Source organism: Mytilus edulis, chromosome 2, assembly GCF_963676685.1.
Source record: "Mytilus edulis chromosome 2, xbMytEdul2.2, whole genome shotgun sequence".
Taxonomy (NCBI): Eukaryota; Metazoa; Mollusca; class Bivalvia; order Mytilida; family Mytilidae; genus Mytilus; species Mytilus edulis.
Genome location: NC_092345.1, coordinates 90,289,572 through 90,305,591, shown reverse-complemented (window position 1 = coordinate 90,305,591; position 16,020 = coordinate 90,289,572). Strand labels below are relative to the sequence as shown.

General features: G+C 32.7%; 1 long non-coding RNA gene across 1 annotated transcript; it reads left to right on the top strand.

The window, feature by feature from the left end:
* Positions 1-4,859: 4,859 nt before the first annotated feature.
* LOC139510710 (uncharacterized) lies at positions 4,860-6,541 on the top strand. Its single transcript, XR_011661967.1, has 3 exons — positions 4,860-4,944; positions 5,849-6,071; positions 6,468-6,541. It is a non-coding gene; the product is annotated as an uncharacterized lncRNA (long non-coding RNA).
* The last annotated feature ends 9,479 nt before the right edge of the window (positions 6,542-16,020 follow it).

The following is a 16,020-nucleotide window of genomic DNA, read 5'->3' as shown; positions in this document are numbered from 1 at the left end:
TAATGAACGAACAACCTGACCACTCTAAAACTATATCGCTTGAAAATTGACGAATGCGTGTTTGATCTATTGTTATACAAAATTGTATTACAATTGAAACAACTGAATTGTCCACTTCAGTAAACTCAGTTTACAGCACCCAGTTTCCCATACATATCTGAGCTTTTAAGATCAAACTAATGCAATTATAAAGGGTCTATATACTGCAGAATGAACAACTTTCATCAGCCAAAAATTTTCGTTTTTTAGACATGTGCATGCTAGCTTTATGTTGTCAAAATATTTCAGTTAATTGATGAATTCAATTAAGAAGATCGTGTATTTCAGATCTTTCTTCGATATTTAAGATCCTTTAGTTGTATCAAATCTTTAAACTTGCCAGGCTTTAGAAGCCAAGGAAACTTTCTATTTTGATATACCCTCAACTGGTTTATTACACAGGTACGTTTACCAAAATATAATGAAGCAAATGCGGCGGCATATTCGCTTCTTATGAATAACAGTGTCTTGGATTCTTTATCGCTAAAATGTCATTTTGGCTAAAATTCGGTACCACGCAATAAGAATATTTCTGATAATTTTTGGCAAGAGACAAAAAAGTGGGTACCATTCATCTTTCAATAGCTATTCATCTTTCAAATGTTAACTGTCAATTTCGCTAATACTGACTTCTGATAAGATGTTGTCGTGCTGTTAATTTTTTCTGTTTACATTACCACGGCGTTGTTATTAAGACATTGACTACCCATGAGTGTCTTGCACGGTGTACTATACTGCGACAAGTCCAAAAGAAGTCTGCTATCGGGTTGAACCTTTTGACCTGTATTTAGCTCTTGGCCATCACATGCTTTTACAGTCTATCTCTATATACATTAGTTCCTTAAAAACAGAAAATTGTGTAAAATCTATCCGCATTTCAAGGGCAATAATCCTTAAAGGAGCGTTGACTTATATGACGATGGCATGACGATCATTTTTGATGTTTATATTTTCTCCCATTCTTCTCTTGTTTGGCTGTTCCTCTTGTATCTTTCCCCTCTCTTTTCCCAATAAAACACAAAAATGGTTAAATATCGTCTTCTAAGGGCAATTATTCCTTTAAGATTCGGCTGACAATTACGACCAAATCAAGTGGTTTTGCTATTTACTCTTTTTCACTTTATGTGTAATTAATTTTGTTATGGTTATCTCAAAATGCATCATTTTAAGACAACACTCCTATAAATGGAAGCTGTCCAACAGTTTTGATATATATACAAAAAAATGTAAATCCTTGCAGTTCTTTCCGGGTCAATATTTGTTTAACTCTAACAGTTTAAAATATAAGACAATTATAAACGTGCGTATTATTAGACTATTTACCGGATTTGTTATCACATAAGCAACACGACGGGTGCCGCATGTGGAGCAGGATCTGCTTACCCTTCCGGAGCACCTGAGATCACCCCTAGTTTTTGGTGGGGTTCGTGTTGTTTATTCTTTAGTTTTCTATGTTGTGTCATGTGTACTATTGTTTTTCTGTTTGTCTTTTTCATTTTTGGCCATGGCGTTGTCAGTTTGTTTTAGATTTATGAGTTTGACTGTCCCTTTGGTATCTTTCGTCCCTCTTTTAATAAGGACAACGGACGCCTAATGATGATATTAAACAAATTCACACTAGACCTTTGTGCCAGGTGAAATAAGTAGAGCATTGTGTGTGAATAACGCAAGTTTGTATAATAGGCACAGATACCTTAAGTTATACAGTATATGTCATTTGTTTCTTTTTTTTAGATGATTAGTTATTGGTCATGCGCCATAATTTTAATAGTTAGAGAGTAAGACACAATTTTGATAATAAAAGAACAATCCGCAATTGTGATGATGTGAGAATAATGTACAGAAAATCTTTTCATTGTGCTTACATTATAAGATTAGATTTAAAACCAATACCGATCATCATTAAGGTCGAAATCTGCTCTGAGTCTTTGCATGTGTTTTTGCAAGAGGCGACATACATTCAATGACAAATATCAGTAAAATCAACTTTCTTTATTTCAGAATCTTTCACATTTACAGTGTATTATATTGTTTCGTAAGGATTTATCAGAATAAATACAATTTGTAAAGTCGAACCGGTCTCGAACTGAACATGAAAACAAATCCAGTACGAAGTATTTTCAGATTTGAACAGGTTCCATTTAATGAAAATTTGCTATTTGTTTTTTTTTTTATTCTTAAACATTGTCATTAAAGATGCTTCAAAGAATTTTCGTTTCAAATTTAATTATGTTAATTTTTGTTTATTTACTTCATGTCGAGATATACATTCAAATCTTCTCAAAGTAATTACCATATGGACGATGTACACCTTGAGGGCATCTGATGAATATGTCAATTTTGAATTTAATAATTCAGATAATAACTTTAAATTCGGTATTTTTGTTATTTTAATTTGGAATAGTTCAAAGGATGTTGAAAATTGCTTCATTAAGACTATATACCGTATAGCGGGTTATTTTCGCGGGTGTTAAATTTCGCGATTTACATTGAATAAGGTATACGAAATAATTTGGCGGTTATTTTTTTGGCGGATTCAAAACTTTTTTGAATAACTTTGCATGTATACTTTTAAACTGGCGGAATTCGCGAAAATAAGCGAAAATGTACACCCCGCGAAAATAATCCGCTTTATGGTATTATCGTTGTGTGAATACCTCCATAGCTCTCTTTTCCTTTCTAATACATTGAATTTGTATGTGTTTCTACTTTCATGACTTTGTTATCATCAGAAACTCATTGTTTCGTGAAATCTTTATTATAGGGTCGTTATAAAGTTAAACATGCTATTTTCCGTCTTCTTTGTCCAAAAATGTTACATGTATTGTAGGGTATAACTCTAACGACTTACAATACATTAATTTCTGTGAAATATTGATACAAAGTTAATGTTTATAAACACATCAAGAAATATGCAGACAAATATAGTTACTTTCATGGTTTACTTTTCGATATATTTCATTTGAATTTTTCAAATAGATATACAATATGAAAATACAAAATTTCATATTCGCTACTTTTACGAAATAATCACAGAATAATTTTTTTTAAAATAGAGAAATATTATCATACTGTTTTTGCAAAGTATCGATTATGATAAAGGCTTTTCCTCTAAGAATTCAATATTTCAGGTAAAATGTGATAAAACTTGAAAAAAAAGTGAAATCATACATTGCAGATATTGTAATATTTTAATACTAAATCTAAAACTTAGTCAGTACCATTATTTTACAGTACTGTATTAGGTTTGGACTACAACTTTGAGGTACCTGTCATGTGATTCAATATACAATTTTATTTTTGTAGGTTTCTATAGTACCATAATCTGAACGAAAATTCCATTTAAAGATCCAATTATATTAGAGTACAAAGTTGTTACATATTGCAAAAAAAGGTTCAAAGTGAAACGTACATAAGTAGTACTGCACGATAGAATTCCCCAAAAAAACGCAATTAAAGGGACAACTTTGAATGTTCGGTGTCAGTAAATTTGTGTAACAAAAAAGAAATATTTCTTGTTAGGAATAGGCTTCCCATAATAACATTTTGTGTTATATTTGAAACAAAATAGTTATCATTAAAAAAAATGCTCTTGCTGGAACTGTCGATCATTTCATCAAATTTCTACTTTATTTAGTCTTTTTCTATCTCAATTCTACCAAAAATCATCACATCTAAAGTCTAAAGATACAAGAGAACTATGGAACAGAAACTGTAGAGCAAATTGACACATCTACTTAGTTATACAGTGGTATATATACATTGCTCTTTGTAATAGCCGTCAACTAGAAAACAAGTTGAGACCTTTGCCGTAATCTTTTTAGAGACTAAAAATAATTATGAAAGCGAGTAAAATAACCAATAAAATAAAAGAATAAATAAGAAAGTGTCCATAGTACAAGGATACCGGTACAAGGATACAGTGAACCGGTCGAAACTGTAATTTGGCTTTAAAAATAGAAAGACAATAATATCTTATGGAACATGTGTATTAAGTTTCAAGTTAATTGGACTTTAACTTCATCAAAAACTACCTAGACCAAAAACTTTAAATCTGAAGCGGAACAGACGGACGAACAAACGGACAGACGGACAGTACGACACACGGACGGACGGACGGACGGACAAACAAACGCATAGACCGAAAAACATAATGTATATAAGTGAGGCATAACAAAATAACATGCTATGATAGTTCTTGTCTTGCAACCTGACAAGTGTACTGATATCGTAAAACATGTATCCGTCCCGTAAATACTTAAATAAGCCTTATCAAAACCGATTTCAAAATTTAACGCAAAATGTTTGTAGAAAACATTCTATTCATTTTTTAACTATCTGAAAAACTCTCTTGTCACAGATAGAAATAGCCCGTCAAGACAAGAATTCTTCATGTCTTTGCTAATTGTTTTAATTTATAAATAGCGGATATGCTATAAGTAGCCGTCTAACAAAATACAGTTCACAATTATTTTTTCGAGAACCTCCTAATTGTGTTTGTGTTTACTTTGTCCTAAATGCTCGAAATTCAAACTTTTAAATTACTCAGATCTGAGTATGCAGTATAATTTTTGCGTTCATTTAATAAATTAATGTCCTGTATACCTACATTTTGCATCCCACACCTATTAAGATAATTATTTTTATACTTCGAATAAAATCAATCTAAAACTTACTAAATATGAAATTGTTAATAATAAGTCTACGTATTTACAGAACAAGTTCCTTGTCTAGTGCAGAACTACATGTACATGTATTACATGGACTTACATATACTGTCTATCTATATAATACATGTAAGTGTTTCCAGTGTATATGATGTAAACTTTCAAAATTTAAACCTTGGTAGTATAAAAAGACCTTCAGAATTATTTCATACAGATAACTCTCAATTAGATATCTCAGGTGAGTCTTGCATAGCTGAATCATGTTTAATTTATTTCAAAACAACGACTTGTTTTGTTGTTAAACTTACACAAATATCGACATGGTGAAGAACTATTAAACCTATTTGAACTTTCCATTCATTATATTTTTATCATGAAATTTATAAAAAAAGAAATAATATATATTAATTTGGTGGTTGATAACTCTTAATAAGATATCTCAGGTGAGTCTTTAAGCTGAATTATATGCCATCCGTATCAAACAAAATGTTTCATTCGTGCTTCATATAAAATTGTTTAGTTAACGCATCAATTTAAATACAACGGAATTTGATGAGACTGTCATCAAAGTGAGAGGGTTAGCGCTATAAAACCAGGTTTAATCCTCCATTTTCTACATTTGAAAATGCCTGTACCAAGTCAGGAATATGACAGTTCTTGTCCATTCGTTTTTGATGCGTTTTGTTATTTGATTTTGCCATGTGATTATGGAATTTCCGAATTAGTTTTCCTCTAAGTTCAGTATTTTTGTGATTTTACTTTTTTTCATATCGATTACATTTTCTATGATTTCAACACGTTTACTTATGAAGTCTATCCGAAGCATGATTTAGAACATTTTAAATCTTTATTTTCATGGATGTTGCAGGCTAACACGATTTTTTACAATAGATATTTAGTACAACAGTATTGAAAATTGCGATATCGGTGCACAAAAATATAGTATGAGAACATACAGATTAATTTGTTAGTTTTAATTGTTTATTTTTTTTTTTTTTTTTTATTTATTTGTTTGTCAATTTTGTTACAGTGCATGTCAATGTATAATTCGTGTTATTAATTTAAGCGTTCGCAAGAATAACTTTCTCAACACACACTTAATTGTCATAATAAATGAAAAATTAAATATTTCTTAATTATAGTCACCAAATACCATCAAAATGAACAAATCCATCATCCTTGTCCTGGTCCCATGCCTTGTTGCTTTCGTCATGGCCCAGCAATACGGATACCAATCCGGATACCAGTCAGGATACCCAGCTTACTACCAGAATCAACTGAATGCTTACACACAACAGAGAGGACTGTACAACTATGGAAACGCTGCCACAGCTCAACTCAAAGGAGCCAAACTTCTTAATTACTGTAAGTCTAAAAATTAAAACCAAAATATGTTAATAATCATTGAAGGACATTTTCGGTTATTAAGAATCTTACATACATATATTCTTTTATTATCATTTCTTTCATTGCAAAAAATATAAGTACAAACTGTACATTGTCATTTCAATTTTGTATACTTAAATATCATTTATAAAAAACGGGTACTAGTATGGAGCTTGTATATTCAATGTTTATATATTATTATAGTTTGTTAAAAATCAGTATATACTATTTATCTGCTTTCAGTGTTCGGTCTCTTGTCTAAATACTTATACTAGTAAATACGAATCGTTTGCTAACAGGCGTATGTGTTCAACATTTCTGCATTATTATAGTAATTTAAAAATATAAGATATCATATAATCTGTATAATTTCAGTGTTCGGATTCTTGCTTCTCCTGGACCTCACAAACGCCACAGGAAACTCATTAACCAGTAGCTTGGGTTAAACTCTGTAAGTCAACATAGTACAACATTCATTGTGTCACCAATTTAGATAGAATATACGCTAAAAGTCAGTTTACCAGTACATGTATGTCCCAATGAATAATTACCTTTCAGAAACCAGGTGTCATTGGTTTAATGCCCATTCCTTCTTCTATTGTACTTTTCTAAGCCGATGTTTGAATTCACAATCCGAAACCAGTATCTCATTTCCACCTTAACCCCATCTGTTTTTCATTAATTGTTAATCAAAACGTTCAACCAAGATGAGATATATGGTTTCTTCTTTTTTCATTCTGTAAATATTCTTTGGGGTTTTACTCATATAATATATTTTCCATATATTTGTCCTATAAGGGTTTTTTTTAACAGTTGTGTACTGATAATAAGCACATTCACGGCACCATGATTAGCAGATAATTTGTTTAAAACGCTAAATAAGAATACATTTTGGATACTTCATTAATGTTCTCAGTGAAATATCGACACGTTGCACTTTTGTCATTCATTTGTGTTTTGCAATTACACTCTATACAACTAACCTTAAATTGGTCCACAGGGAAATTACCATGTGACCCACTTGCTGTCCAAGAGATAGATTTTTATGAATCACTTTTGAATTGGAATAACAATTTTTTTATCGTGTAATGATAAGCGGTAAAAAGTACGTTAAAAGATTGTAACTGAAACACAGTTTTGTTTTTTGGATATTATAATTGACCGTAAAAAGCTCACTTACATTTATCAACAAGTAAAAAGAAGGCGTTATAATGCTGACCTGTGAAATACGAAAAAATGCATCATCGACAACAAATATCCAGTGAAAGCGTGATTATAATAGGTGACAAAGTTGTGATAATGAACGAATTAAGGGGACGGAAGAATAATAGTTAGTAAAAACATAATATAAATTTAGAAATTTTCAGATACATTGGACTCAAACATTGTTTAAAATTTATTTTTATTTTTTATTTTAGATGACGCTCACTACATATACACAGTCCGTTTGAACTAAGATGTTACTGCCGGATAACTTGATTTGCCAGCTCGATCTGCAGTCCCTTAAGTTACGTCGTTTCTTGGTTCCAATGTTTTCGCAAGAGTAGAAAACACTTGTTTTTCAGATTATGTGAACTGTGTCAAATCGATGTGAAAAAAATTATTTTAACAGCTTGTACAATTTATTTTCACATATACTAAAATAAAAAATTATGAAATAAGTTGTCACGTGTGAACATGAATTATATGAAAATATATAGAAGGTATGATATAACAAGCGCAATGTATCTAAGGAAATAGCCGAGTCAATTTCACTTTTAAAGCATTTACCAGTATACAAATATTATTACGATTCAAAAACCCATCATAACCGTTGTTCAAAGATTATTTGAAAAATGATACCATGGAAATTACACGTTCATGCTAGTCTTTAGTATTTGTCGAACTGGAACAATCCAAAGGGACTCAACATTTATTATTACATAAGATATGACAAATCAGACTAATTCAAAGGGAAACTACATTTATTATAACATTAGATTTGTTTTGTTCACTCATCGACTTCAATATAATGATATTTTATGCGACTGTCATACAAGTGAGAGGTTTACCTAGCTACAAAACAATATTTAGTCCACCATTTTCTACCTAAGGAAATGTATGTACGAAGTCAGAAATATGACAGTTGTTTTCGATTCGTTTGATGTGTTTGAGCTTTTGGTTGATTAGGACTTACCGTTTTGAATTTTCCTCGATGTTCGGTAATTTTGTGATATTTTTTTTAAGACATACTTTAAGTGTCATTAATTATGGATTACAATTCAAGGGAGGTTGGCACTTACTATGCAGAGGATGGTAGGACAGAAATGCTGGAATAGGTCTATTTTCGGGTTTACGGTTCTTGTCAAGGTCGCAAAATGACGATGAAATAAATGCAAGGTTGCTGATATGCAAGTGTATATGTAATCAGACAACGATATTTTCTCATAGATTCGTTTGAAATCATTATCGAAAATATGTATCTGTTTTGACCAAAAAAAGTAACGGGAATGATCAAGTTTTTTTTTAGAAACTGAATGTTATGTACTTTTATATTTTGCAGTTATGAACGTCTTTCAACATGTATTTAGATAAACACAAACCGGTTATATTATGTATCAGCAGATGACGTATCACGTGAAAAAAAAAGAAATATCTACGGAAACGTTGACAAAAATGTCAACTTTTTAAACTGAGTTATTATAATATGCCGTGGAATTCATCTCTTAAACAAGAAATAGGAAGCATTGACTATTGGCAAATTGTTTTAAAAATGTGGAGAAATAAAAACAAAACATCAATGATCCCATGTTTACGGAAGTGCATTTAAGCATTTTAGGTACTCCTCATTATAGAGGCTCGGATCGTTTAGATATCGGTTCAACCCCTTTTTATGATTCAGTGAGGATACATTTACAAAAATAACACAGAATAAAGACTTGTGTCTAGATCTGCAATAAACGTAGGTGAAAAAAAATGTTAAGATAGGTGCAATGTGAATACTTTCACTAATACTTAAGCTATAGATACATTTTAGTTATCAAATATATAAAAGGGTCTGTTTTGTTTTTGTATTCAAAATACACGAGCCTGATTGGTTACTCTATGTCTCAGCTGCTCACCTCTACTCAATAAAGATGGAAGCGTTACCCAGAGGATTATATAGCATAAAAAGGGGACTGAATTGACGAAGATTCCAGAATGAACAACGTTATTAAAAGACAACTGATATGTCTTTTGAACTAAGTACCTATTATGAATATTTGTGAGGTCAACCATTTATTTATAAGCGCATTTGCTAATGCGGATATGGTGTATTTTCGACCTTAATGTCAATACTTGCCACTCTCTCGTTGTGTGCAATATTTTAATGGCTAGACTTGAGACCCTTTCAATTTTGATTTTCCCTCAATTGGTTTATTACACAGGTGACCATAAAAATAAGGAAGCATATGGGGTGGGGGTTATAATCGCCACTTATCAGACTAGAGACCCGGCAACGTACATCTTGAAAACAATAACAATCAAAACCAAGGAGTAAACAAAGACTCATAAAACCAAAGGACATTTACATCAACAGTTATAAATAATAAATAAGAAAAAACACGAACTCCACTAAAAACCTGGAGTGAAATCAGGTGCTCCGGAAGGGTAAGCATTTCCTGCACCGTATACGGCACCCGTCGTGTTATTTCTTTATTCAGGTAGCAATACACAGTTAGGAAAAAAACTTAAAATTGACACTCATAATTTTTAAACATCCTCTTTCCCCTCCGGTCTAACAAAGAAGGCTTTATATGTGTGTTATGCATGTATATACTTATAGAATCTTCCATAGATTTGATTTCTAATGGTCATAAGGGTGAAATATAATCCTTTTTGGGTGTAACCATGGCAACAATCTGCATTTCTTAGATACAAAATATAGCAAAAAAGGGGGGTGAACATGTCACAAAAGTCTCCAAAATTTGGTCTAAAGGAAAATTTCAATCAATTACAGTGATACCTTTCCTGAATCTATAGGTTTATATCTTTCAAGTGGTCAAAAAAAATCATATGCTTTTCTGCTCGTTTTTCCATAAAATTGAATTGAAAAGATCGAGCGCAAAATCTTTGTTGATAAACACTACAATAATTTATGTACCTATGGACGGTACGGATGGAAAATATGGACTGTCAATCATATAAATGGCCTATAAAGCATGTTAAAACAATATAAATGTTCATATAAACCCACTAAGAAGGCTATATTATTCTTCAAGTATCTAAAAATCAATTTTATTGTACAAAAACTTTCATATTTAAAACATTCACAGGGGCTATAACGCGAAACTAAACTTCTAACTGTGTATTGCTACCTCAGTTCGGTAATGATGGAAGGTTATTATCACTGAGGAAGAATATCAGATATGATTTCTGACACACTTTTGTCATAATGGCCAATCAGCTCATGATGGCGACCGTAAAATTCATAGCCTTGTCTTAGCAACTCTTGAGAAATCAGTATTCCTCGTTCAACAAAATCAACGTATGTTGAGCTAGCTCTAGAGTAACGTATCAATAGAGACACATATATTCCATATGCTGGTGCCGCTGGGATGTTGCTACACAGAAATGGAAAGTTGACTATAGGGAAATCAAAATCATCGCGTTTGTCTTAAATTTGGGTATTCAACCTACCATACGTAGTCATTTCGAGAAAAAGGTCTAAATATGAAGCAGATTTATCTGTGGCGGTAGTATCTTTAATTTCAAGTTCACTTGGATATATTGAATTTAGTGCTACAATAATATCATTATTATATAATTATAAAAGTAAAAATTGACATATTCAACAGATGCCCCCAGGTATAAACAACGTCTAAATATTGATTACTTTCTGATTATTTATATGTTTATCATCACAGAAAATCCGCAGATTTGAATTTAAAACACAAACTCTTGTAAGTAACTTGAAAATAATGTTTGAGAATAAAATGCGCAATTAAAAAAGTTCATTCAATGCAATCCTTTTTAAATCCGCAAATACTTCGTTTTAGATTCGTTTTACATTCAGCTAAAGGCCGGCGAGACTTTAAACATTGCATTTTATAATTGTTGGATATCTATGAACATATATTTTGAGTGCCAATAAAAACGCAACACTGGTAAATTTCAAATATTTAAAAATATATAACAAAAAAAATTTAAATGATTACCTATATCGGTTGTTTTGGAAAGCCTCGCTTAAAAATTGAACTTTCCCATCCTTTTTTGTAAGCCACTGCAATAAACTAAGCCGTAGATGCCGAGACTTTCAAATAACCAGAGATATGAAGTTAGGGGCATGGTGCAAGGAGGCGTTTCAAGACGTGAAATTGCACGCAGAATGCAGTGTTCAGCCTCAACAATTACAAGGATCATCCAAAGATTCAACCAAACATGGTCTTTGAATGATAGACCACGTCCCGGAAGACAGAGAGCAACTACTGCCCAACAGGACCGATACATTCGTCTTCAGCATCTGCGAGATCGGTTCCGTATGGCTGTCCAAACGGCACAGAAGACTGGCGGCGTCCATAGGAGACAAATTGGAGCAAACACGGTAAGATGCCGTTTGCGCAGCAGTAGATTAAGGGCACGGAGGCCTTTCCGTGGTAACATGCTGACAGCAGTACGACGCCAAAATTGCTTAAGATGGACACAACAGTGTCAGAGATGGTCACACAGGCTATGGACAACTGTCTTATGTACGGACGAATCAAGATTCCATTTCGCCGTAGTGATGGACGAACTCGTGTGTGGAGACGAAGAGGAGAACGCTATGCAGATTCGTGTATCCAAGAGATAGATCGTTAGGGTGGTGGTAGAGTCATGGTATGGGGAGGAAAATCATTCAACCATAAAACTCCGCTCATCACTATCAATGGCAATTTAAACGCACAACGCTACATTGATGAAGTTTTACGGCCAACCTTTATACCGTTTATGGCTGGACATCAAGATGTTAATCTTTTTAAGCACGATAACGCTCACAGCTGCGTTTATCAATAACAACCATGTTCAGACATTACCATGGCCAGCCTTTTTGCTGGATTTGAGTCCAATTGAACACTTATGGGATCAAATTGGATAACCCGCAAGACAACGACAGCCACCACCAGTTACGCAGCGCCAACTCGAAATAGCATTGCGAGAAGAATGGACAAACATTCCACAACACCGTATCCCACGTCAGGTCAGGTTAATGCCACATCGTTGTAGAGCTTGCGTTGCACATTCGTTATTGAGACTGTGAGTTAGTGAATTGTAGCGTTGTGTTTCATTAACATATTGCATTCGAATCGTGGTAATTGAACATTTTTGTTTGACTTTTATCTTTAGATAAACCCTTAAACTGTCTTCAACAATTACTGTACACAAAATATTATTTTTTATAAAAATGTTATTTCTAAAAAAACTTAGTGTTGCGTTTTCATGGGCACTCAGTATATAAGGCGCCTTAAGAAAACACACAAATGGATAGATTTTATTAACTAATATCTGTAATTCTACAAAAAAAAAGGTTTGGTGACTGAGGAGAGAATTTTACCTTTATATAATGATTGTATGATCGATATTGATTTTATATCAAATCGTAAGTTGTTGTAAAAGAGGGGCAAAAAATACCAGGGGGAAATTCAAACTTATAGATCGAAAATAACTGACAACGCCATGGTTATAAATGAAAAAGACAAACAGACAAATAATGATACTCATTGACAAGACACAACATAGAAAAGTAAAGACTTAGCAACAAAAACTCCACCAAAATATGGGATCTGAGGTGCTCCTGAAGGGTAAACATATCCTGCTCCACATGTGGCACCCGTAAGCTTCGTGAAAACATGTTCTGCAAGTAATCGAAATGTGGCTTACGCTCCTATTATATAGCACATGAACAAGCACTAATCTCTATGGAATTTGATAAAAATTCATATACTAAGTAAAGAAAAATAGTCATGCTTAGGATACAAACTCGCATTATCCACAAACACTCGTCTTTTAACTCACCTGGACAAAAAAGGCTAGGGTGAGCTTTTGGAATCATAAGGCATCCGCTGTCCGTCGTCCGATAACTTTAAAAAAAAAATATTTTATACTTAGCATAACTACTTGACCAGTAAGACTGTCATCAGGTAGTTCCTCAATACTTGTGTCACCTGATGTATCTGGCTGCTGATGACCGGCGGTTTGTGTTATTTTATGAATTTTTCCTGAAATTTTAGGAAAGCTTAAATCTACCTATAGTATATGTATACAGATCAAAACTCTAAAATGTCTTTCTTAAGAAGCTGGTACTTTCAAATGGCGATTTTAACTAATTTTGTGTTGTTCAGCTATTACCATTAAAACTATGATTGCAGAATATGTAAAACTGTAAGTAGCAAAAATGAACAGCAGGACAAGAACTGCAATCCCTCATCATGGTCGAAATGTTCAGTTGACTGTTGTAGGAGTTGTTGCCCTTTAAAAAAAATCATTTATCCATAAGTGAGTTCAACAATCCTTTTAGAAGTAATTGCCCTTAAAATACGAATTAAACACGTTTGTGTGTTTTAAGGAACTGAAGTAGATAAAAGAAACTGTGTGTGTATAAAGCAAAAAGCAAAAATCATCAGCAGGACAGATTCTACGACTAAGTAACATGACCGTAATTATTAGTCGACTTCTTTTAGGGTACAAATTTTACCCATGTGTATGCTTCTTTTGAATGAAACTACTTAAGATAGGCGAATATATCACCGACGATGCGAGATCACATGGGTAGTCAAGGTAGTTAAACATCCCCGTAGAAGAAGTGGTAACAACAAAAAAGATCAGTAGTACAATTCCTCCTGGTAATAAGAAGTCAACTTGACTGAATTCGTCAGTTCAATTAACTCTGAGGCTATTAATATTTTAAAACAACTTGATGAATGAACTTATTTGGTTTTTTTCGTTTTGCCTGAAACTATATACAAAAGGAAGTGCATGGTTAAGTGGCGATTATGACCCCCATATGCTTCCCTATGGTTACCTATGTAATAAACCAATTGTGAGAAGCTCAAAATGGAAAAGGTCTCAGGTCTAGCAATTCAAAGATAGCACACAGCAAGAGTATGGACAGTATTGACGTAAGGTCGAAAATACACCCTATTCGCATTAGAAAATGCGTTTATTTACAAATTGTTGACGTCAAAAATATATATACTAGGTACTTATAAGACTTATCAGTTGTGCTTTAATTACGTTGTGTATTCTGCAAACTGCGCCAATTCAGTCATTTTTGTATGCTGTATAATCCTCGGGGTAACACTTCCATCTTTTTTACAAAAGAGGTGAGCAGCTGAGACATCGAGTTACCAATCATGCTCGTTTATTTTGAATATTAAAACAAAGCATACCCTTTTATATTTTTGATAACAAGATTGTATCTAAAGCTTAAATGAAATCCACATTGTACCTCTCTTGACAGTTTTGTTCAGCTACGTTTATTGCAGATGAAGACATAAAACTTTATTCTGTGTTAATTTTGTGAATGTATCCACACTGAATCATAATAAAAGGATTGAACCGACCTTTAAAAGATTCGAGCTCTGTAAAGTGGAGTACCTAAATTGCATACATATCTAAATTCAGTTCCTTAAAAATCGGATCATTAATGTTTTCGTTTTATTTCTCAATATTTTTAGAACAATTTGCAAAAGTCCATGCATCCCATTCCTTTTTTAAGAGATGAATTCCTCGGCATATTATAATTACTCGTTTTCAAAAGTTGACTTTTTTGTCGACTTTTCCGTAGATATTACTTTTTTCACGTGATACATGTACGTCATCTGCTGATAAAAATGTCATCGGTTTATGCTTATATTTAAATACGAATCTATGAGAAATATCGATGTCTGATCACTTGCATAGACCAAATAGTACGAAGTTGAATAGCATTGAGTGTCAAATACATATATATTTTGCCAAATACAGCTTAAGTAATCTATTTCTGAGGTAGAAAAGCTTCAGTATTTCAAAATCGATCAAAATCAAAATTTTGTAAACAGTTAATTTATAATTATGACCATATCAACGATAATTCATGTCAACCTATTTTGATTCGAGCGTCTCTGATGGGTCTTTTGTAGACGAAACGTGCGTCTGGCGCAAACACTAAATTTTAATCCTGGTATCTGTGATGAGTTTATTTGCATATCAGCAACCTTGCAATAATTGCATCGTCATTTTAAGACCTCAACATGCATCGTAAGCCTGAAAATAGACCTAACCTATCAGTTGTTTCCTACCATCCACTGCATAGTAAGGACCACCCTCCCCGAGTTGTAATCAATAATTAATGACACTTAACAAAAAGTATGTGTTCAAAAAAGTAAAATCACAAAAATACCGAACTCAGAGAGAAAATTCGAAACGGTAAGTCCGTAATCAAATCAAAAGCTAAAACACATCAAACGAATCGAAAAAAAAAATGTTATATTTCTAACTTCGCACAGAAATTTCCTTGTGTAGAAAATGGTAGATTAAACCTTGTTTTCTAGCTAGGTAAACATCTCACTTGTATGACAGTCGCATAAAATTCCAATATATTGAAATCGATGAGTGAACACACAAAAAATAATGTTATAACTAATGTTGTTTCCCTTTGAATTAGTCTGATTTGCCTTATCTAATGTTATAATAAATTATATCCCCCCTTGAATTGATTCAATTTTACAAATACTGAATACTGGCATGAACGTGTAATTTCCATGAATAGTCTTTTAACAACGATTATGATGGTTGTTTGAATCGCAAGAATATTTATATAATGGTAAATGCATTTAAATTAAAATTTAAAAAACGAGAGAATGACTCAGCTGTATTCTTAGATATATTGCGCTTGTTAAATCATACCTTCTATATATCATCATATAATCAATAAACACACGTGAAAAAATAA